This window comes from Mus musculus, chromosome 6 (genome assembly GCF_000001635.26).
Source record: "Mus musculus strain C57BL/6J chromosome 6, GRCm38.p6 C57BL/6J".
NCBI lineage: Eukaryota > Metazoa > Chordata > Mammalia > Rodentia > Muridae > Mus > Mus musculus.
In genome coordinates this window covers 105,522,056-105,533,404 of record NC_000072.6, presented here as the reverse complement: position 1 = coordinate 105,533,404, position 11,349 = coordinate 105,522,056, and the positions used below count along the sequence as shown (strand labels likewise).

At 37.3% G+C, this 11,349-nt stretch overlaps 1 pseudogene; it reads right to left on the bottom strand.

Annotated features, from left to right (window-relative positions):
- On the bottom strand, positions 1,477 to 1,937 carry Gm4602 (predicted gene 4602; annotated as a pseudogene).

Genomic DNA, 11,349 nt, shown 5'->3' with positions numbered 1-11,349 from the left:
TCAACTGAAGCTCCTTTCTCTGTGATAACTCCAGCTGTGTCAAGTTGACCCAAAACTAGCCAGTACAATGGCTATCCGGTTTTTGTTTGTTTGTTCTTTGTAGTACTATTGCATCAACATTAATAATTATTAAAATTTTGTACTGATTGACTTTACATCCTGCCTCTCCTTCTCCTCTGAGCATCGTCTCTGGTGTTTCCACCCCCTACCCCATCCTCTCACCTCCCACACCAGCATATCAGTCTGAAAGGCTAGATGCCTCCTCTCCTATGAAGACCAGATAAGGCAATCCATCTATAAGAACATATTCCACAGACAGGCAAGAGCTTTTGGGATAGCTCCCACTCCAGTTGTTTGGGACCTACATGATGACCTAGCTGCAGATCTGCTACATATTTGTGAGTAAACCTAGGCCTACCCAGTGTATGTACTTAGGTTGGTGGTTCAGTGAGAGCTCCCCAAATGGGTGCAGGTTAGTGGACTCTGTTGGTCTTCCTGTGGAGTTCCTATCTCCTTCAGGGCCCACAATTTTTCATGTTTTTCCATAAGAGTTCCCAAGCTCCATCCACTGTTTGGAACCAGGCAGGAACCTCAATCGTAAGGACATCAACATACCTGCAGAACTTTCTACCTAAAATTTATCCTGTACAAGAAACACAAGGGACAGGGGATGGAACAGAAACTGAGTGAATGGCCATTAACGGGCCAACTTGAGTCCCATCCCATCGGTAAGAACCAATCACTAACATTATTAATGATACTTTGTAATGCTTACAGAGAGGAATGCAGCATGTCTGCCTGCTGAGAGGCTCTACCAAGTAGCTGACTCAGACTGATGCAGACACCCACATCCAAACAGTGGAGCATTGTCATCCTGTCTTTTTATGGTTAATGTCCACTTATAATAGAGTATATACCATGTGTGTCTTTTGGGTCTGGGTTACCTCCATCAGGATAATATTTTCTAGTTCCATCTATTTGCCTGCATATTTCATGATGTCTTTAAAGTTTCAATAGCTGTGTAGTATTCCATTGTGGAAATGTACCCCACTTTTTATCTGTTCTTTGTTGAGGAATGCATAAGTTGTTTCCAGTTTCTGGCTATTATGAATAAAGCTGCTATGAACACAGTTGAGCAAATTTTCTTTTGGTATGGTGCAGTAGTTTTGGGTATATGACCAGGAGTGACATAGTTGAATCGTGAGGTAGAAATACTCTGTTTTCGGAGCAACTTCCAAATTAATTTCCAAATGGGTGTACAAGTTTACATTCCCACCAACAATGGAATAGTGCTCTCCTTGCTCTATATCCTCATCATCCATTCTGATCTTAGCCATTCTGATGTATGTAAGATGGAATCTCAAAGTCATTTTGATTTGCATTGCCTTGATGACTAAGGACAGTCAACATTTAAGTGCTTCTTGTCTATTAGAGATTCAGATGTTGAGAATTGTCTGTTTAGCACTATACTTTTATTTTTCAACACCTAGTATTTTATTCAGATAGCAGTCTCTTTACACATGGTCCAAGAACATTCAAAAAAGAACTCAAATCAGAAGTTAAAGATTGGTCTTCAAACATCATAGCCAACAATGCCACATTTGCCCATGATCTCTCTGATATAAAACCACATCCACACCTCAGTGGCCACCAAACCATTCAGCACAGCTTTCTTAACTCTAAGGTGTTTGAAGCTACCAGTTTTAACACTTTATATGATTTGTTTCACACTTTGAATAGCTGTAGGGATTTCACCAGGGGTTGGGGGAACCAGCTTAACCTTGATGTAGTGCCAAAATGTGGCCAATCGAGGCTTTGAGTAAGTCACAGCAGCGGCCACCATCAATGGTGCCTTCTCTGTGAAGTTACGGATGAACTTGGCCATGGTCTAGGGTGGAAGGTATGTAACCCCAAACCACCAGCTGAATGTCACCCCCATATACTTTACTTTTTTAAGTGGGTTATTTGGTTGGTTGGTTGGTGTCTAATTTCTTGAGATCTTTATATAATTTCTTGAGGATACCAGTCCCCCATCAGATGTAGGTTTGATAAAGATATCTTCCTGTTATGTAGTCTGCCATTTTGTTCTATTCACAGTGTCCTTTGCCTTACGGAGCCTTTTCAATTTCATGAGGTGCAATTTATTAGTTGTTGCCTTTATTTCTGAAATTTTCATATTCTCTTTAGGAAGTTATCTCCTATACCAATGTGTTCAAGGCTATTCAACATTTTCTCTATTGTATTTTGGGTATCCAGTTTTATGTTGAGGTCTTTCATTTACTTAGACTTGTGGTTTTTGCAGGGTCATAGATATGGATCTATTTGCATTCTTTCACATAAAAACATCCAGTTAGACCAGCACCATTTGATGAAGATTTTACTTTTTTCCCCACTGCACAATTTTGGCTTCTTTGTCAAAAATCAATTATCTGTAGTTGTGTAGGTTTATTTCTAGGACTTCTATTGCATTGACCAACCTGTCTGTTTTTATGCTAATACCATGAGGTTTTTATTACTATTGCTCTGTAGTACAACTTAAAATCCTGGATGGTGATACCTCCAGAAATTCTTTTATTGTATAGGATTGTTTTGGTTATCCTATAGTTTTTTTTCTTTTTTTTTTTAATTTCTATAGGAAGTTGAGTATTATTCTTTCAAAGTCTGTAAAGAATTGTTTTGTGGGAAGCTTGAATCTTACTGAGAAGGGGAAATAAAATAGGCATCAGTGGAGGATGGAGGGAGGGAACTGGGTAGGAAAGGGGGTAGGTAGGGGAACAGGAGAGGTAAAGTGTTGGGAGGTTGGAGGGAGAGAGAACTGGGACTGGTCAGGAGAGAACATCTCTGGAACAAGCTAAAACTTAGGACAAGAGAAATTCCTAGGAATCTATAAGGGAGACCCAAACTAAGACTCTTAGCAATAGGAATATGTAACCTGAAAGGCCACCTCCTATAACCTAGGAAGATGTCCAGTGGAGGGATGGAGACACAGACCCACCTACAAAATCTTTGACTCACAATTTGTCATTACTTCAGGATATGCAAGGATAAAGACAGAGCAGAAATTGAGGGAATGGCCAACTAATTATTGACCCAATTTGAGAATTAAACCATGCTAAGTGAGCACACTGCTGACACTATTAATGATATTCTCCTATACTTGTAGAAAGAAACTTACCATTACTTTTCTCTAAGAGGCTTCACCCAGGAGCTGATGGAAACAAATTCAGAAACCTACAGCTAAACAGAAGGTGGAGCTTGGAGAATTTTCTAGAAGAGTTGAGGAAGAATTGAAGGAGCCAGAGGGGCCACAGACACCATAAGACAACCTATAGAATCAGTCAGTCTGGGTATATACATGCTCATAGAGACTGAACCACCAACCAAAATCATGCATGGGACAGACCAAATTCTCCTACACATATGTCACAGATGTGCAGCTTGGACTTCATGGGGGACCCCTAACATCTAGAGCAAGGGTTCTCTCTGAGTCTGTTGCAGACCTTTGGATCTTTTTTCCCTAACTGGGCTGCCCTATCTAGGCTCAATAGGAGAAAATGGTGCCTAGTCCCACTGTACCTTGATATGCCAAGGTGAATTGATATCAAGGGGAGGCCTCCCCTTCTCTTAGGAGAAATGGAGGGGGGATGGAGGGAGGTGAGAAAAGGGAGGGGACTCTGCAATCAGGATGCAAAGTACGTAAATAAATTGTTAAAAATAAATAAAAAGTAAATAAATAGAAAATGTGTTATAGTTTCATCTATATCTAAAATATGACATGATTTCCTCTACTTTTACTACATTTGCATTGTTATAATGTTAGTTATGTTTCTTAACTTACAGAACAGCTGGCTTAGTGTGTTAGTCAACTATTGCCTATATGCATGAAATTGGGTCTTTATATATATATATATATATATATATATATATATATATATATATATATATGTAGGGGGGGGAATTGCAGGTTGGTCTCCAGTCGAGCTGAGGTCTGAACCCCGATGGTCATAATTCACCTACATGACCCAGTAGGCGTTCCCTCATGCTTCTGGAACTCTGGCACCTGCCCAAGGTACCACCTCCCACAGGCCCCACGAGAGAAGCATGGTCAGTAGTCACATAAGCAATGGCCCAAGCTTCTGACCTTCAGGCTAAACTCCTTCCCAGTTACCTAGCAACAGGGAAGACCATAAAAAGGGGTGCTCAGCCCCCACCTCACTCTCTTACACTTACTCCTTTGTTCCTTTACCTCTCACTTCACTCTCCTTTTCTCTTTCTCTTTCTCTTTCTCTTTCTCTTTCTCTTTCTCTTTCTCTTTCTCTTTCTCTTTCTCTTTCTCTTTCTCTTTCTCTTTCTCTTCTTCTTTCCTCTCCTCTGTCCCTCTTTCTTTTTCTCTCTAGCTCTCTCTCTCTAGCTCTCTCTCTCTCTCTCTCTCTCTCTCCCTCTCTCTCTCTCTCTCTCTCTCTCCCTTCTTTCTTTCCCCTACATTTCTATAATAAAGCTCTTAAACCATAAAGAGTCTCTGCTCCATCAAGACCCGCTGTGCACTCTGGTAAGGGTGTTGGGAACTTCTTCCTTTATCCCCCTCTCCTACAACCCCGGGGCTTTAGCAAGGTAACTCCAGGGTCTCCTGTTGGGAGCTGCCTCTTTTGACCCACGACTGCGTGGGTCAGGCATGCTCACCCAGGGCCGAGTGGAAAAGTGTCCGGCAACTCTACCTGTGTCCACCTGCCCAGAGCACAGGAACTCTGGCTGGACGTTTGGCCCCTTCTTCCCTAGGGCCTCCCCAGATTCCCCCCTTTATTTTGTTCCCTACATGTATACCTATATATTTCTCAATTATTCAACTTTTTAATATAAATGCAAATAATATACATGTAAAAATATATGTGTATATATATATGCTTTCAAGTATATGTTTACACTCCATTGGACATCATGCCACGAATTTATTATAATGAACTATTTAAGCTAACATAGATGATATCTTTGGAAACTCTGACTACTCTATAGTACCAGTTTCTGCAACTGTATGCATGTAATCATTGGGAAATTATAGTACCATAATACTGTCACAGCTTCATGTTCAGGATAATAAATAACAACATTAATGAACTGTACATATTTCCCTTGAATTTTGTCCAAACATTTCATATTTTCTAACTCAATATGATTAAAGTAAAATTTTTAAACTGAAAAAAAAATATTTGAAAAACTAAAAGAAAATACTCAAAGACTTTCTTTTGAATTAAATCCAAAATGTAACAAAAGACAAGCATATATAAGAGCAGTGAGTACTTAGAGTAAGTTAAAAAAAAAAAAACTAACATAAAATCTTCTTAGAAAAAAAGTTGCTAAGCCCAGCACACCAAAGGATAACATAAAATTTTGATCAAGACAAGGAAGTCGACATAGTAATTTAAACGGCAAAAGACCAAGTAAATCTGTGTCAGAAGCAGAAAGAGTAGAATCCCTGTTGTAGTTAAAGCAATCATTCATGTGCAGCACAGAATTTAGATTTCAATCCTACATAAAAGGGAGAATACGGTGTGAAAAAGAAACACTGTCAGAGGAAAGGCAAAGCATATGAAAATTTGGAGGTGAAAATTTACAGTATGTCATGCATTTACCTTAAAGAAGAAACATATAATTCTATTTGAAGCAATCGTTAAAAGAAGGGAAAGAGTGATACAAGTTTCTACCTGTAAACCCTAAGGATTTACCAAGTTACTCCCATGAGCTGAATTTCAAATGATTCATGCTGAAGCCTGCGCTCTTAAAGGCATCAGGGCAGGGACGCTTGGTCCAAAAAGAGGAATTCGCTCTTAGGATTCTCCCTGGCAGAGTAATTGTACTTTTAGACAACTGAATAATGTCTTTAGAATTTCTATATAGTGATCGAGGGAATTAAAAAAAATGCTTAGTAATTTGCATGTCTTTTGAGAAGATGTATGAATGAAATATAATGGAATAACTTCATGATAAATATTGTTTAATGGAGATTATCATAAAAACAAAAGTCAATATAACTCACATCATTATTCCCAAATCCACAAGAATTATATGTATGCATTATAATAGACATTGTTATTATTTTTTCTTATATAAAGGTATAAAACAGGCAAACTACAGAAGTCTCAAACAAGATTTACTTTTGAAAAATATCAATTTCTTCTACTAGAAGAAAAAGTCAATTTTGTATTACCTTCAATCTAATATATACATATATACATATATACATATATACATATATACATATATACATATATACATATATACATATATACATATATACATATATACATATATACATATATACATATATACATATATACATATATACATATATACATATATACATATATACATATATACATATATACATATATACATATATACATATATACATATATACATATATACATATATACATATATACATATATACATATATACATATATACATATATACATATATACATATATACATATATACATATATACATATATACATATATACATATATACATATATACATATATATATGAGAAACATGATAGACTATATCATTTCATTAAAATATTAAAATTAAACAATAAAACAATTTATTTCAAGGACATAGAATGAAAGTCAGCAGGATACAATTTGAGGTAAATATACTGCAAACACATGAAGATTATCTTTGTGTAACTGCATGGATTAATAATCTGGAATATCTAAAGAAATGGAAAAGGAATAAATATAGATAAAATAGATCCAATCTGAGAAGGAAAATATAATGAGAGGAAACTGTTACTCCTATCTAGCACCAATTTGTCCAAATCGATGTATGTGATCACTGGTAAACTAAAGTACTATAATACTGTCATAGCTTCATGTTAGGAGTGATAAATATCAACATTAATGGACTTTACATCAATAAAAATGTTTCCATCATTCAAACGTTTATGTTTTACACATGTGCAAGTACATCATGTACTGAAGCAGGATAACATGAACAGAGTGACAAGTTTTGTCAACAATTATGAGAAGGAAGACATTTTGATGAATGAATCAACTTAAAATACACTGAATATATTTGGTCAAATACAAAGTAATGTAATTGAAAAGATGACATAAACCCCATTTGTCTCCATTTTAGGACCAGACCTGACATTATAAGGAAAGTCACCAGACCCAGGAACAAGGTCACACGTCACCAGTTCCGGGAACAGAGCAATTGTTCTCAAATGTATCTGAGTTGTTATTGAACATTATGAACATATTTGCATATATAGATAGTGGTCAGGGAAGGAGCAATTTGAACTAGGCAGGAGGAATAGTGAAGAGAAAATTAGAGGCTACATGCACAGCATCTCTGAGGTTGGCTGAAGTTGGCATTTGAGTACAAGCAGCCATATGCTTTTCAGAAGTCCACCCTTTGATAACAGGAATTTATCTACAGTTGAGAGGACCTGAAAAATGCCCCTAGCTATACAAAACCAATAATCATCATTGACCAAAGCTGATCTTATATCAGGAGAAAATGAGCAATATTAAAGACCCACCATAAGGAAGGTAGTCCCCTATAGTCATGAACCGTCTGTTTTTATATGCATATATTTCATAGCCCAGCCCCTTAGTCCCTCTTTAGATGATTTACTTAATCACAATCCTTCCCTCCCTCTATCCCTTCTTCCCTTTCTCCGTTCCAATCTCTCTCTCTCTCTCTCTCTCTCTCTCTCTCTCTCTCTCTCTCTCTCTCTCTCTCAGGTTTGAAGCTCGTGCCTGTACACACATACACATACATACACACACAAAGACATCACTAACTTTCTCCATGGGAAAATTAAATTTGTACTAAAGACTTTATAAATGAATTTCTAAAGACATTGAGATTTTAAAGTTGCCAAAACACCACAATACCTACTGACTTAGATAACTTCAATTGTAGCTACTCATGCAAACCCCTGAGAGAAAGAAAGTACTTCTCACTGGTTCTCAAAGTGAAAACCTTAATGTGAAGTATCATCACATAGGGTTTGGTAGAGAAATAAATTTTTAGATCCTACTTATACTTACAGAAGAGGGCACACTACAGGAACACAGCTACCAGCATCTGAATATGCTTTTTGGTAGCTTTTCTTATCATACTAAAGGACCAGGCTTATTTTTATCAAAATGGTTTCTTGAATTTCAAGCCATGTTTCCTTTCCACATTTAATATCACTTTCCCCCTTCCTCTCTTCTCTGTGTGTGTTTGTGTGTGTATTTTGTGTGTGGAATGTGTATAGTATCTTCTGTCTCTGTGTCTCTGTCTCTGTCTCTGTCTCTGTCTCTGTCTCTCTCTCTCTCTCTCTCTCTCTCTCACACACACACACACACACACACACACACACACACAAATATGACCAAGTAAAGAAAACACTGTTTCACTTGATTTTTAAAATAAATAAATGTAGGTATAAAGCACCACAAGATGGCCTATTATAATTAACACACAAACTAAAGGACTAAGAACAGTAATCAGCACAATTATATCAATAGAGTTCTGCAGGGCTCCTACCCAGAAGACTCTTGTTGGGACTTCAAGGCTCTCCTTTGTCAACTCACAATTTAGCAGTTTGCTTAAGTCTCTAAGAAGTACTGATAAGTATTCCTCCACCAGTGAAAAGAAGCCAGTTCACACAAAATTAAGATATATTAAATGCAGGTTTATTGGGAAGTTGCTCTCTGGAAAGATCTCTGGTTCCAAGGATTGAAGCCAAAAGAGTGGGGGGGGGGGTAAGAGAAAAGAAATGGAGGAGGAGGAGGAGGAGGAGGGGGAGGGGGAGGAAGAGGAGGAGGAGGAGGAGGAGGAGGAGAGAGAGAGAGAGAGAGAGAGAGAGAGAGAGAGAGAGAGAGAGAGAGAGAGAGAGAGCGCTAGCTAGCTACTGGACTGTCCAGATTATAGAGAGAGAAGCCTTTGGGAGAAGGGCATTCCAAAGGCTGAGGGCAGGGTATGACTTGTGAGGACTGATGAAACTGGAGGCCAAATCTGCTTTGATATGTAAAATATGCGGCTCTGTCTGCTGTGCTTGGTCCAAAGCCAAACAGTAAGTACTGAAAGTTCCAAAAGATCCCAAACTGAGGTTTAATAATGAGCATCTTATGCTATTATGGTTCATTCATTCATCACAATGAATGAACCAATATTAATGACGCTAATATTTACTAGAGTCACACTTGTTTTAGATTTCCTTTTATCTACTTATTCTTATTTTAATTATTTTGACAATTTCAACATAATTCTCTCTTATTTTTAATTATCTCTTTATTCTAATTTCATCTCTTGCTTCTTTCCCCCATATCCTTATCTGTCTTTCTGGCCACAGGATATTTCTTGGGCAACTGTACAGTGTTTAGGACAGTCAGCATGGCACAGGTAGATAAACCTTAACATAAGACCCAACACTGTAATCTTGAAACACATTAATTTCCTTCTAAAACAACAAACACCTTCTAAAGCTCTAGGTTACTGTTAATTCTCTCTGTCCTTGTCATGGGAGCATTCCAGGGATGAAGGGAATACTCAAATAAAGAACAGTCTGCTGGGAAGCATTGGCCAAAATTTACAGTATAACTCAAATATAATGATTATCATTATTGTCAAAGGTTACAGTATTAAAGGCAATATTATGATTCTCACATCCTTAATACAAAGCCAGAAGCCACAGATATTAATCAGTTCAATCTCTAGTAAGAGGCAAGCAGCAGAATTAAGTTTGAACTTTAAAGCCCTCATCCAGGTAGAGTTCTGGATGGTGTTTTATACTCCAGACTAAATTGAATAATCATTGGCTATTTTACAGCTCAAATAAAATATAAACAGATAAAATGTGTTGTCCATTTAAAAAATACATCATACTGAATGTTAGAAGGATATTAATGTGGAATTTTCCACAGATAGATGCAGTTTTGAGCCAACCATGTCTTCTTCTACATTTGTCAACACTTGAAAGCATTACCTGTTTTCCAAGTATAATATATATAATATAAATATTGAGTGAACCCCCCCTGTTGTTACTGTGAGAGTGAAAAACACCCCAAAGGTGTTTATAAATTAACTTGAAAAGTCAAATCTACTTCTATAAGCACTGGTTTAATGATTCTCAATCTTTTATTTTTTTCTCTCATTAGAGTCTGAAGTACCCTCTTTCTTTTCTGCACATCACAAATTACAGTTTATTGCATAGAAAATGCTTCGGATTGCATAAATTTCACAGAGTCTGGACTATTTAGCAATTTATCATCTGTGCAAGTACACATTTTTGGCATTCTCTGCAAACTCTTCTCTGTTGCACTTCTGGCCATTGTTGATCCCAATCTACTGGCTCATTAGGGTGGGAGACTTCTCAGTGGCGCTAAACTGTAGAGTGGAACTCATGTGCTATCCAGCAGAGCTTCCTTAGAGTTTAGCAGTCTCCATCTGTGCTGTCCAGAATGGAAACTACTAGATATTTGTGGCTACAGAGCACTTACATGTGGCTAATAAAACTTAGGAACTGTGTTAGAGAGATTGGTCAGTAGTTAAGAGCAGTGGCTGCTCTTGAGAGGACCTGCTTCTCTTCCCACATCCCTCATGGTAGCTCAGAATCATCTCTAACCCTAGACCCAGGGGAGCCTCACATTCACTTCTGACCCCCATGAACATCATGCATATTTGTGGCACATAGATATATATGTATGCATATATATATATATATATATATATATATATATATATATATATATATATATATATATATTACAGTTTATTGCATAGAAAATGCTTCGGATTGCATAAATTTCACAGAGTCTGAACTATTTAGCAATTTATCATCTGTGCAAGCACACATTTTTGGCATTCTCTGCAAACTCTTCTCTGTTGCACTTCCGGCCATTGTTGATCCCAATCTACTGGGATATATATATGAAGAACTTAGTTGTTTTAAAATGTAATTGATCTAAGCCAGGCGTGGTGGCACACGCCTTTGATCCCAGCACTCGGGAGATAGAGGCAGGTGGATTTCTGAGTTCAAGGTCAGCCTGATCTACAAAGTGAGTTTCAGGACAGCCAGGGCTACACAGAGAAACCCTGTCTTGAAAAACCAAAACAAACAAACAAACAAACAAACAAATAAATAAATTAATTAATTAAATGTAATTGATCTAAATTAACTTTGAGGACATGTAGCTAGTGGCTCCCATGTTTCGTGGTGCAGATCTCAGAGCTGTTTTACTCTGCTTTTTAAAACTTAACGATTGTGCACCTTTCATTAAAGTGCACTTAGTGAATTCAGGAACCTTCTGTCTGTCTATCATCCATGCATGACAACTATATTTTGAACACAGA